The sequence below is a fragment of the Schistocerca piceifrons genome, chromosome X (assembly GCF_021461385.2).
Source record: "Schistocerca piceifrons isolate TAMUIC-IGC-003096 chromosome X, iqSchPice1.1, whole genome shotgun sequence".
NCBI lineage: Eukaryota > Metazoa > Arthropoda > Insecta > Orthoptera > Acrididae > Schistocerca > Schistocerca piceifrons.
Window position 1 is genome coordinate 185,137,248 of NC_060149.1, and position 14,113 is coordinate 185,151,360.

The window sequence follows — 14,113 nt, forward strand, 5'->3', positions numbered from 1 at the left end:
GAAATGGTGGCATAAAGTGCCTGATCACCAAACGTTGGGACAAAATTCTGGAATAAATTATAAACCTTTCTGCAACATCTAATGGAGTGAGGTGTTGGTGATCAGTTCTTCGGATTGTAACGATAAACTTGGTGGTTCTTGGTGCCATTTGAGAAGAGTGTGGTATCTACCAGCACTGGGTTTCTGCCTCTCCCATCTCTCGTCATCATACAATACAAATATTACCGTACACTATACCCGCATCTACCGGCCAGTGTGACCGAGCGGTTCTGGGCTCTACAGTCTGGAACCGCGCGACCGCTACGGTCGCAGGTTCGACTCCTGCTTCGGGCATGGGTGTGTGAGATGTCCTTAGGTTAGTGTTTTGCTCGCGTATCATGTCATTTCTGGAAACCCAGAATCTATTCTGTAGGAATCAACATGGATTCCGGAAACAGCGATCGTGTGAGACCCAACTCGCTTTATTTGTTCATGAGACCCAGAAAATATTAGATACAGGCTCCCAGGTAGATGCCATTATCCTTGACTTCCGGAATGCGTTGGATACAGTTCCACACTGTCGCGTGATAAACAAAGTAAGAGCCTACGGAATATCAGACCACCTGTTTGGCTGGATTGAAGAGTTTTTAGCAAGCAGAACACAGCATGTTGTTCTCAATGGAAATACGTCTACAGACGTTAAAGTAACCTCTGGCGTGCCACAGGGGAGTGTTATGAGACCATTGCTTTTCACAGTATATAAATGACCTAGTAGATAGCGTCGGAAGTTCCATGCGGCTTTTCGCGGATGATGCTGTAGTATACAGAGAAGTTGCAGCATAAGAAAATTGCAGCGAAATGCAGGAAGATCTGCAGCGGATAGGCACTTGATGCATGGAGTGGCAACTGACCCTTAACATAGACAAATGTAATGTATTGCGAATACATAGAAAGAAAGATCCTTTATTGCATGATTATATAATAGCGGAACAAACACTGGTAGCAGTTACTTCTGTAAAATATCTGGGAGTATGCGTGCGGAACGATTTGAAGTGGAATGATCATATAAAATTAATTCTTGGTATGGCTGGGGCCAGGTTGAGATTCATTGGTAGAATCCTTAGAAAATGTAGTCCATCAGCAAAGGAGGTGGCTTACAAAACACTCGTTCGACCTATACTTGAGTATTGCTCATCAGTGTGGCATCCGTACCAGGTCGTGTTGACAGAGGAGATAGAGAAGATCCCAATAGGAGCGGCGCGTTTCGTCACAGAGCTATTTGGTAAGTGTGATAGTATTACGGACATGTTTAGCAAACTCAGGTGGCAGACTCTGCAAGAGAGGCGCTCTGCATCGCGGTGTAGCTTGCTGTCCAGGTTTCGAGAGGGTGTGTTTCTGGATGAGATATCGAATATATTGCTTCCCCCTGCTTATACCTCCCGAGGAGGTCATGAGTGTAAAATTAGAGAGATTCGAGCGCGCACGGAGGCTTTCCGGCAGTCGTTCTTCCCGCGAACAATACGCGACTGGAACAGGAAAGGGAGGTAATGACAGTGGCACGTAAAGTGCATTCCGCCACACACCGTTGGGTGGCTTGCGCAGCATAAATGTAGATGTAGATGTAGGTTTAAATAGTTCTAAGTTCTAGGGGACTGATGACATTCACAAGTTAAGTCCGATCGTACTCAGAGACATTTGAACCATATACCCGCATCCATTACATTCTCCTGCACTCAACAGATACCCCTAAAACACAACTCTATCGTGCTGCGAGAAATGAGCCTGTTAGGCGGCTGAGTTTGCCCCTCGAGGTCTCCGAGCCTGTGATTCCATAAGAGTTATTTATTTATTCGAACAGTTAATCTGATAGGTTTTTTGTTCAGCAAACGATATAATAGTGCACTACAACGGTATATTGGAACAGTTTGTACTCTAATATCAGTCCTAGGTCGTCTATTTATAGTTGTTGAGTCGGCCATAATGTTGCATTGATCATCACTCCAGTGGCACTTTTGTACATAGGCTATCGCCTGTATTGCCATACTTACGATACGGATTGTTTCAAAATAGACACAGCTTATGACGGAGTTACAACCATTTATTTCAACGAAGATTATGTGTTTTTCCAACACGGTAATGCTTTACCACACAGTGCCCGCGAAACTCGACGTGCTGTGCAAGACGTGCAGCGACTTTCCAGGCTAGTGCGATCTCAGGACATATCTGCAATCAACAACGCGTGGGACGTGATGGCACGAGAAGCGACCAGTGCGACACGTCAACGAACAGCTCTTACGGAACTACGTGATCAGGATTAGCAGGCGGGGCATTACGTATCCCAGCGCAGTGTTCGCCATCGGCAGAGTCAACCAGGTATTACCGACCGTGGAGGCTACACCACGTAATAATACTGGTGTTTCAGTACCGGTCGATATCTGGTGCCTCAGAACCGCTTGTGCTATTGATCTATAATTGTAGTCACTTCATGTACTCCATATGCAACGTTGCAACAATAAATCTTGAGTGAATTGGAAACCTCTAGGAGAATGTACTAAGTGTATATGTTCCATTTCATACTTCATCGAAGCATTGTGTAACTCTCGTCAATTTTGTTAACATACCCCACAGGTTTTCTAAGGTTATAAAATAGCAGTTATGTAGAATTATACTGCTATAGTCTGTCTGTAAACTCAAGAGCGAGCAGCGCTTTTGGTGGGGGAAGTGGCCTTTCAGGGAAGAAAGCTGCCACCGGCCTACAGGGGCAACCAAAATCTGTTGCCTGTTACCTGTCTAGCGGTGTAGATCGGCGGGCACTGATATACGTTGTTTCTGTTCGCGGGATCTTAATTGTCAGTGTCAGTGAGTTAACTTTGTGTACTTACTGATATATTTCGATATCCGAAAGTGATGGATAATAGTCTAGCATTGCCAGAAAATGTGCAGAATACTAAGAAGAGGAAGTATTTGCGGAGTAACAAGCGTTCGATCGTCTCTAATGTTATTACAGCGTGTATTAAAGAGGCGACCCAGAAAGAACTGTTGGCTAATATTACCAGTCCCATTCAAAGGGTTGCAATTTATGCAAACGTCAGCCTATCCCAATAGGACGCATAAGGAAGGAACGCAAAAATAAACCGCATGGTTTACTGGAATCGCCACAAAGGAAAGTTAATAAGTTTGGGAGGAAACCCATCGTTATAGACAATTTCAAAATCACGTAAAACCTTTGATGCTTGTGGAACACTAAATCTCTATCTCGGTCACTATTCATCTGATTCTAAGATATAGTGCTTAAAACATGTGCGCAATAGCTATTCTTAGACACTGGTGAAATTTCCTTCGAAAATTGTACACTGATTCTGGACATCTAAGAAAAAAAGCTTGACATACGAGTTACGTTCGCATATTAATTTTTATTTTTTGGTAAGAACTTTATTTGTTAATCTACAGCAATGTTATCCTCAAAATTACGTACTATACACATATGCCAGTGCTTTTTCCAATTCCCGAAACACTTTTAGGAACTGTCTCTTCAGGTTAGTTTATAGCCTCTTAACTGTGCATTTTTAATCTCATCCATGCTTGTAAAACCGCTGTCCTTAAAGGCCTGCTTTGAAATGTTTGTAGGCCCTACCACTTGTGTTCCCTTGGTTTACCCATAACAGGCTCACCAAAAGGAATATTTAACATTTCTAAAAATTTCATACACTTTATTGCATTCTTATAACAAAACTTAATACAGATTCCACAATTTATTTTTATACAAAACAAATAAACGTTGATGCTACCAAAACACATGTAACCTTTCTGACAGCTGACAACAGAGTAAATACCCAATATGGATAACATTGTACACATATTTTTGAGGCATGTTTATGAAGATAGTGACAAAAAAGTAGTGCAAATCTGAGTAATACAACACACAAAATTATAAATTTCTTCTTACCTTTTAAACACTCTTCATGTCGCAAGTGTTGTTAAGTTTCAATGCAGTCCTTCAAAGAAAACTACTACTGATTACGCTTTAACAAGTTTAACAAGTTTGTTTGCGTGGCCATCCTCGCAACAAGCACAGAAATATTTGTTTTGTAAATAAAACCGCCTTTTCTTGCGACACTGTAATTTATTTTTCCCAGACACGTTTCGCCGTTTTCTTTATTCTAAGGCATATTCAGAGAGCTATAGAACGATACAGTTTTGTTCTGATATGTGTTATTATTAGATTATCAAACAGGCACGTGGCGTTCTTCATGTAAATAAGTAATTACTTGCAGGGAAGCAAACCAAACAGGAGGAAACACATAATGAACTCTAATATTTAAATCTTTAAAAGCGCAGTTTTCGAACATCTATCTATAACTACTGACGAAAGAGTAATAGTGCACCACAAAAATAAAGGTAAACAGGGTGAACAGTGTGAAGAAGAAGTTCGGAATATAAAAATTAGCTTATGTTTCGGAAATGAAGTGGTTATGCGACCTCCAGACCAAATGAGTAGAAACGCAGATGCCAACAAACTGTAAGTAATCACTTACTTACAGAAAAAAACGCAATGTGTACTGTTTTGTAATCCCAATATCACAGATATGAAAACAAAACTGCATCGTTCTGGATCCCACTGAAGATGGCTTAGAGAATCAAAAAAAGGCGAAACGCAAATGGGAAAAATAAATTACAGTGATTATGCTTTGCTTTACTGGGCAATGATGTAATATAGTTGAGAGTTCCCATTGTGCAGATACTAAGACCTACTGATACTGAAGGAGCCGAAAACAGCACCTTCCAGGCAATTAGGAATGATATTTGGCTACACAAACTATCATACAGAATATTATAGGACTTACCATCTGAGGTCATCAGTCCCCTAGAACTTAGAACTACACTTCTTGATTATTAATGTTGGGGGGTGGGGGGGGCGGGCACAGATTTGTCATCGATTCTAAACTTATTAGTAACATTTTTATTGGTTATGAGAGAAGAAATGGAGTACTTCAAGGCAACATTTCGTAGCGTGCGTGCAACCCCCCCCCCCCCCCCTCTCTCTCTCTCTCTCTCTCTCTCTCTCTCTCTCTCTCTCTCTCTGTGTGTGTGTGTGTGTGTGTGTGTGTGTGTAGTGGCTTGATACGGTTACTGAGAGTAGTGACAGCCAGCAGCAACATATTGCAACAATTCTCTCTCTACAGGGGTTTTAACCGATAGAAGCTGAGGGTCACAGCTCTTACAAGAATTTCCGTAGATAACGTCTATTGGTCGTTTAATATACCTAATCTGTTAAGGAACATAATTACGTTACATCGATAATTTTAGCATTTCCCCAACGCTATTGCTGCTGTAATCTCATTATGTTGTTCCTGTTTATGTTTCTTAGGAGTACTTCATGTAAGTACTGGTACATCTGAGTTGTATTTCCACTGACCATCATAAGTGATTTTACTGCACTATTTATGTCGAAATTTACTCTTAGAATTTACTGTTTTACTCCACTGTTAGGTACAAGTAAGGAACGTACATACATGTGTAACTGCTTTAAGACAAAAATTTAACATTTGGTGCTTTATATTAGCTGCTACAGAAAGATTCAAGTAATATTTGCCACACAGAATTGCCAGTGTAGAGTGAAGAATAATAACCAGCACAATTTTAGAACAGTGATAAAGAGGCCGGTTGGTGTGGCTGCCGGCCGCGGTGGTCTCGCGGTTAAGGCGCTCAGTACGGAACCGCGCGACCGCTACGGTCGCAGGTTCGAATCCTGCCTCGGTGATGGATGTGTGTGATGTCCTTAGGTTAGTTAGGTTTAAGTAGTTCTAAGTTCTAGGGGACTGATGACCACAGAAGTTAAGCCCCATAGTGCTCAGAGCCATTTTTTTGGTGTGGCTGAGTGGTTCTAGGCACTTCACTCTGGAACCGCGCGACTGCTACGGTCGCGGGTTCGAATCCTGCCTCAGGCATGGATGTGTGTTCTGTCCTTATGTTAGTTACGTTTAAGTAGTTCTAAGTTCTAGGGGACTGATGACCTCAGATGGTAAGTCCTATAATATTCAGAGCCATTTGAACCAGTGATAAGGAGTGACCGCCAATTGTACCCAAGAACTTTCACGAGTATTTATTCAGATAACAGTAGCAAATATTGAAAGAAAGATATACTCGCTGCAGGCATTGATTTGGTGAACTAGGTGACTGAGCAATAGTTCTCTGTCAGAAGAAATCAGGGGCTCCTATGATTAGTATGTTTTATATGAAGGGTGATTATTATTAACCCTTAAAAACCCCCGAACCGATGTAGATAACACTGAGACAAGTAATTTAATACAAGATTCATGGGGCCGCAATTGACGGCAAATGTTCCAAAAGAGGATGACAAATGTTGAACATGTGACGCAACCAGATGGTATACGTTGCCACAGAAATGTCGATCCTCCCCTAGCCGGTAGGGGTAGTACTCCACATCGCTCGGCTAAAATACTCTGTTTTCGTTCTTTCATTATCCAATGCGATACGGTAGCGGTCGCGGTAGTGGTAATACAAGACTGTGACGAATCGGTTTAGTTTTACGAAGACAGAGTTGCAGAGAGGAGCGATGTACAGTCAGTGCCACGGGGAAGTGTACGTCATAATTTTAAATGTAATGTTCGCAGCGACATTGCGACTTAACGCTGTGGGGACTATATAAAACGACTGAGAATGTGTGCAAAATTTACTAGAGTTCTAACAACATTTATTTAAAAAAAAAAAACAGACATAAATTATGTTAAACAAGTTATTGAGTGAATATTGTAAACAACTAACAGGTGGTTTAAGACCACAATGGACAAGGATCCTAAGGTGGCAGAAGTGAGTCAAGTACTCTGGCCCTAATAATGTGGATAACGCAACCTGAATTGATCTGACGCTGAGCAGGCTTTGATTGTTCTAATCTTCAGAAGTTTCTCTTTGTCGGTGCAGCTGCGAGCTAGTGGCGATTATCTGTACGCCCTGACTAGGCCGCAGCAGTACGTTACCCTGTTTGCTTCATGCGGCGGTGTAACTTGCAGCTGGCGAGATGTGTGCGGCGGAGGCGAGACGTGACGTGGCACCTGTGAATCGATCGCGGCCACGAAAGAAATGCAAAAATCTCACAGCCTAGCGATTAGGCATACGGATCGCAATTTACTGTCTACCAGAGCTCTGATATCACGATCTTTCAGTGTGTGACACACCCGTACGCTGGTCGTACCAAGGACCAATTTGGCTCACTTATGCGACAGAACTCACGAGGACACCAAACGTCAAGACTGGTAAACCAAAAAACGAATAAGTACCTTCAGCAAACGAGTAATCCGAGACGTTTAAAGTCACGCTGTGGGTACAGTAAGAATTTCACCACAGACTCCGTGCGGTTCTAGGCGCTACAGTCTGGAACCGCGAGACCGCCACGGTCGCAGGTTCGAATCCTGCCTCGGGCATGGATGTGTGTGATGTCCTTAGGTTAGTTAGGTTTAAGTAGTTCTAAGTTCTAGGGTACTGATGATCTTAGAAGTTAGGTCCCATAGTGCTCAGAGCCATTTGAACCAACTCCGCAGTCTAAACTACTCACACGTGAAGTCGGTCTAAGGACAGATCGCAAGTACCTACGACACATCCAGAGCATCGACCAGAAGGTGCTCTTACCAGACCAGAGTCCAGCACCCGAGTGCCTCACACCTCTCCAGAAAAAGAAAAAAATAATCCGTTTTCCCGCAAAGTGCGCGACGACACCGCCTTCACGCCGTCTTGAGCCAGTCATAGGGCTCTAGAGGCGCTAAACTCTCCTCCCACACGACAACACAAACTCATGTCGAACCAGGGCAAGAGTTCAACTTGCGTCTCTGAAAAAACAGGAAACCACCAATTCTGGCTTTTTTAAGTTTTCGTAGAGGGGGAAGATGATCTTCTCCGATGTTGCGTCGCTTCCCATGGCAAAAAGTGAACAGATACAATCTAGAAGATATTTATGTAAACTGTCCTTGCATTTGAGCTTGTCAGTGCTAGCTGTGACGTGTAATACAGATTCTATCTCTTAAAAGTTTCTCAGACGCCACAGTTTCTTATACAACCGAGGTGGCCAATGGAAATAGGCCACAGGCATATTTGCAGTATCGGTGAACAAGAAAACTTGTGAATTTTTATTACATGTGTCTCTGCACACAATGCCCGTTTTACGACTCCATTGTGTAGACACATTCCTTTAGTCCATTGACCGCAGCCCAGCCATCGGTGGCGCCAATGCAGATACTGCAGCGTTGTTCTACTGGAGACCTGTCTCGGTGAGGGGCTGCTCTATCTGCCCTGTACGGCTGTGAGCCTCTCCGGCAAGATTTACTGAGGGATGGCTTTCAACTTCCGTTACTATGACTAAGAACAATGAAAGTACCTCATGCTCTTAGCGCCCTACCAGGCTCTATCAACGTCTACTCAGGCCTTTAACTTTCTAGAGTCTCGCTCTAGGTGTGTCAGGTTGTAGCAAGTTCTTTAACAATTTTCCGTATACGGTAAATAGGTGAGAGAGTAACTTCTCCTCTCTCAACATATCTGGTAGTGGTCTCGAATTTGTACTCAAAGCGCTTTTGCACAGTGTATAGGTAAGCAGTGTGACCGGCCGGTGTGGCCGAGCGGTTCTAGGCGCTTCAACCTGGAACCGTGCGACCGCTACGGTCGCAGGTTCGAATTCTGCCTCGGGCATGGATGTGTGTGATATTCTTAGGTTAGTTAGGTTTAAGTAGTTCTAAGTTCTAGGGGACTGATGACCTCAGGTGTTAAGTCCCATAGTGCTCGGAGCCATTTTTTTTAAACAGTGTGAGAGTCGAACGTTTTGTTTCGTCGCTTGCAGTTTAAAATGAGCGCTGAAAAAATGTGCATTATTTATCAAATATTTCAATGTGGTCCGTTAAGAAGCTATTTTATTCGAACTAGTGAAACTGGGTGCTTCAACAGAATAATGATCTGAAAGATTGCAGCTGTCTCTGTACAGCATAGAAACTAGACAATTGGGTGTCCAAGATGGATTGGCCTGCGTAGTCTCCGGATGCAAATCCGATCTATAATGATGGTCATACATTAAGATGAAGCTTAAAGAAAAGCCAGTATAACTTTGAAACTGTTGTCATACAAAATCAGGACGATATGAAGATCGTTACCGAGACAATAACTGGGGAAAAGCCTGCCAAAAAGGTGCCAAGCTACAATCGATAATGACAAGGATTGGATTAACTATTAGGTAAATGTGTAATTAGCAATAACAGGTATTTTCATGTAAACAAATATTTATAATAGATAACGGCGTACACTTTATCGTGGAACTGACTATATAGCACTGTCCCCTATGAACGAGAGTAGGATCGACAAGCTCAGTCGTTTTATGTGTCGCGAGGTACTTCACTGAGGCCCACGAGAAAGACAGGTCGTGGAGCTTAAGTCACAGTAGGTCGCATTGCAGATCTTACGAGTGCCAGCATCCATCTCCGGTGGGAAGCGAGTGACGACTTCAGACGAGTTTAATTGAGTGCGTGTTTAAATGCATGCAAGCTCTCGATGGTACACAACTAAGTTGAGAACTTTAATCAATACCTTGTCAGTTACATACGTTGGTGTCCAAAATTAAAGCAACAAACCTCTGTTTCTCCGTCATGTGTCTAAGTCACGATATAGTCACACCAACTATAGGCAGATGTCCGTACGATCGTGTTCTGCTCGGAAGATGGTGTTCCGGTCAACAGACAACCACGCCAGCGATGACGTCAGGGCACCCATCAAACGGGACAGTGTTTTTCGGATAGCCCCACATCCACAATCGCTGTGTACACAGACACAGACGCTGCAATATGGCACAGAAAAGACGCCTGTTAGACTCGCTGCAGTGGAGAGGCGTAGGAAAAATGGAAGCAGGACGGTCGCAAATTGATGTGGCCCCATGGCTTAATGTGAATCGTTCTGTTGTTTTTCGAATGTGGTGACAGTTTATAGTATCCCAAAGATCATGAGAGGCCCGACCACGTGTGACATCAGAAAGAAAAGGCCGTTATTTGGCTGTAAGAGGACAATGGTACCGCCCTATTATTGCACGGCAACTGGCATCTGCCCTTGCAGTATCCACTTGACGTATTGCATCGAGGAAAACGGCGAATAGTATGCTTCGGCAGAGAGGTCTTTATTGTCAAAGACTTGCTGTAAGTGTACCTCTGACGCGTATTTTCAGAAGGGAACGTCTAGAGTGGAGTCGTCAACATGCCACCTGGCCGACCGAACGGTGGGCCAATATTCTTCCCAGATGAGTCCCGAATTGGTCTTGTGAGTGAGTCTCGACGGATTCACATCTGGAGGGAGCGTGGAACACGATTTTGGGACCCAAACGTTGCGGGAAGAGCCAGATACCGTGGAGGGTCCCTAATGCTGTGGACAGGGATTATGATGACCATGAAACTGTACGGGTGAATCGACAAGGTTTAACTGCTGTCAGGTATTGTGACGAGTACTTGAGACCTCATGTACCGTTGTTGCGAGGTGCTGTTGGCCCAGATTTCGTATTGATGGACAATAATGCTCGACCTCATAGTGCACGGGTGGTTTATGTTTTCTTGGAAACAGAAGATATTGCACGTGTGACGTGGTCTCTCCATCTTCCGATCTGAATCCCATAGTGCATTTCTGGGATGCAGTACGGAGACGGATTGCATCACGTCGCCATCCACCAACCACTGTTCAAGACTTGCGAGCAGCTCTGCAAGAAGAATGGGCGTTATTCCTCAACACGAGATTGATGACATTCACAGTAAGCTCCGTCGTTTTCAGGCTTGTATTGCTGCCAGAGATGGTCACACCACATACTGGTCAAATTGAGCAGTTGTTGGAATGTGTGTGCAAATCCGTTAAGTTGAAAAAAAACGAAGAACATTTTTGTCTACCGTTATATACGTTGCAGTTATTTACGTTCTGTATTCTTTGCACTGTTTCTACTTTACTACCACCCGTGTATAGTGTTTTGTGGCCAAATAAACGCCACCTTGAAGAATTTCCGTTTGTTGCTATGATTTTGTAACCCAGTCTATTTATTTCTCATGGGCCCTGCACGGAGCCGAGCGCTCGCGAAGTGTGGCGGACAAACCGACTAACGTGACGTCACAAGTTCGTTGCGAGACCCGTATTTTTCGTGAGGCCCGGTACGTCATCTGATGAAGTCACATGTTGGCGAGATTCGCTAAAACTACGGCTACTTCGTAAAGGTAGTTGTCCAGAAAGGAATATTTCAATACACACCAGTCGTCTCTCATTATCTATGTGATATTTAAGGGTAATAATGACCTATTGAGTTAACCGTTTTTCTTGCATTTCATCGGATTGCTCACTGCTGACTTTGACCACTAAACCACGTGATTCAGTAGTAAATATGTAAAACTTGTCACCAAGTTTGAAACCTTAGTATACGACACTGAATATTTACAAAACGAGGTAAGACGACGCCTCAGCACAGATCCAACTTCGTTACGAAGATTCCGTAGGAATGACTTGGACCGTGCGTCTTATTGTGAAGTGATTTATTTGTTTGACGGTATCTGTAGTTCGTCCTTATTTCCCTCTCGTGAAACTCTGCTACCTTCACACAAGGGAAGGATAGCCCTGACGTTAGCCCTGTATTAAATCAATCAGTGCTTATGAAGATTATGAGTAATAGATTTTTCTTACTCTCGCAGTAACATTGACAGTATTGTCATTTTATGGTAAGAACCCAAAAATGTAAAACTTGTCCTTATTACCATGAAATTTTCAATTGTTGTCAACTACCGTCCTCCTCTAACCTACCTGCGTTATACAATGTGTTTTCTGAGTCCCTGTATTTTGTGATTTTTCTTCTGCACCACATTTCATGTGTGCAAGAGGCAGGGTTATAACACTTCATTTCCCCTGAGACGAACCGAAACAATTACGCAAGAAGTTATAGTGAGACTGATATGAAAAATAGTGATGACAGTATTTTTGAATGAATTATCATGTTGGAATGTAGGATTTTTATACAAGCTATCGTAATGGCTCCGGTATGGCTAGTACGGGATATATTTAGTGCAATGTACAACATCATAATTATGTGGGAACGAAGAAGTGAGGTGTATTCATGTGCAGCATTTCTTATACGGTTATTTACAGTATTGTGGAACTTACGCCTAGAAGAACTTTCGAGGACTTGATATTTCTTTTTATAATGGATTTAAGTCTTTTCCTTTATGGTTAGTCAAGTGATTGTGATTCGCACTCCTTTTGGCAAACTGCTCACTCTGAGTACTGCAGTGGTGTGCGTTATCTTTCCGTTGAGTTGGGTACAGTGAGCTAGGCTACCTGTATTCTAACAAAACGTTTCCGTGGTGTTTTCTTGATGGTGGCTACGCTCATACTGTGGCCACCACTATTTAAATGTATAGGAGTGTTTAGTTGAGCTGTTTTCCACAATACCTGGCAGTTGCTGCCTAACGACCGTTCTCTCACAGGGGTGAACTATTTATCGCTCACTGTAAATATGTATGAGTATGTACTATTCGCGATTCCTACTGCCAGTTCATCAAGGTTATTATTATTTATGGCACTACATTTACAATTACCCCTCTCTATGCACGAATGCTTAAAAAATTTACGAAGGTGCTATAGGTAGCTTGCGGAAGTGTGGGTGCGGCAACGATGCGCGCTGAATGCTGAATACCACACCGAATGGGTGTTAATGCCGGCGCAGTACATTTAAAGTTAAAATTGCAACTGTGTGATTGATTGTAGGAAATATTTACTTACAATATTCTTCTTGACTGCTGCTTCTGCTTATATGAACACCTGCTTTTCGTATGAATCTCACTAGGAAACAAAACGTTTCAACATTACTGAAATTTCAAGAGTTGGCAGTACTTTCACCGCCACCCAATCACAGTGCATCATATTTTTCCGAAAACTGGCATTAGCCACGATATACTACAGGAATTTTGCTGAAAACAATTTCAAATAATTTTTTAATTCACTTGTTGTTTCCATCATTCAATCACAAGACAATTAGTAGACAAATAGCGACAACATCGTTACAGCATACATGGGAAAAATTTCGTGTAGTAATTTACTATGGAGAGGGGTAGATAAATGAAAAACAAAAACAGTAATCGGATTTCGAACACGGGCCAAAGATGTGAAACCGCGATGCTACCCACTGTGTCACTGGTAAGGTTAAACTTGTTAAGCGTTAAAAGGCATATAAACTATCTCGAAAACTTTCACATAATTTTCTCAGAACGGTCGAGTATCTACCGATAAGTCGGCACACGGGTTCGCTTATTTTGACATCTCTTCCACCGAGTGATGTTTCCCCGTGTTCTCCTCGCCAGCAGTATGTGCGAACCACAGACGCCTCTCGCTACAACGAAAGGTGTGAACGCAATAACTAAGTGGTACTGCGTCTCTCCTGTGCTACGTTATGTATGTTATCACTCAGAACAGTATACATACAGGGTGTCCTACTCAAACCTCCCTGATTTCAAAGATCCAGGAAAAAAGCCACAGTAGATACGTCAATGAAAAATGGACCACATTGTAGAGCATCTCAAATAATTTATTTATTTATCATCAATACACCTCTACATGTGAACCATTTGTAGCAAGAATAATATCGAGTCTATATTCAATTTCTTGCCTAGTTCTTTGTAACATTTCCTCTGTTATTGTTGCAATCGCATTAGTGATACGATGTCGCAACGTAGGAACATCATTCATTTTGGTCGCATACATACGAGTCTTCAAGAATCCCCACATGAAGAAATCAAGCGGCGTAATTTGGGGTAAACGTAGCGGCCAGGCAATAGGTCCGCCGCGTCCGATCCAACGACTGGGGACTTTCCTGTCCAGGAACTTGCGAACAGCCGTTGACCAATACGGTGGAGCTCCATCCTGTTGAAAAATGATGTTGGGTTGCAAGTATTGTATCTGAGGTTTCACAAACTGCTCCAACACGTCCAGATACACTGACCCATCTACTGTTTGTTCTGCAAAGAAGAACGGTCCAACAATCCTGTCGTGCATTAGCCCGCACCAGATGTTTAGTTTAGGGCTATCACGAACATGTTCAATGACAACGTGCGGATTTTGCGAACGCCAAATC

General features: G+C 42.9%; 1 protein-coding gene across 1 annotated transcript in view; it reads left to right on the forward strand.

Annotated features, from left to right (window-relative positions):
* Positions 1-14,113, forward strand: part of LOC124722241 — a 125,660-nt gene that overhangs the window by 1,149 nt on the left and 110,398 nt on the right. The gene's annotated exons all lie outside the window — the stretch shown is intronic.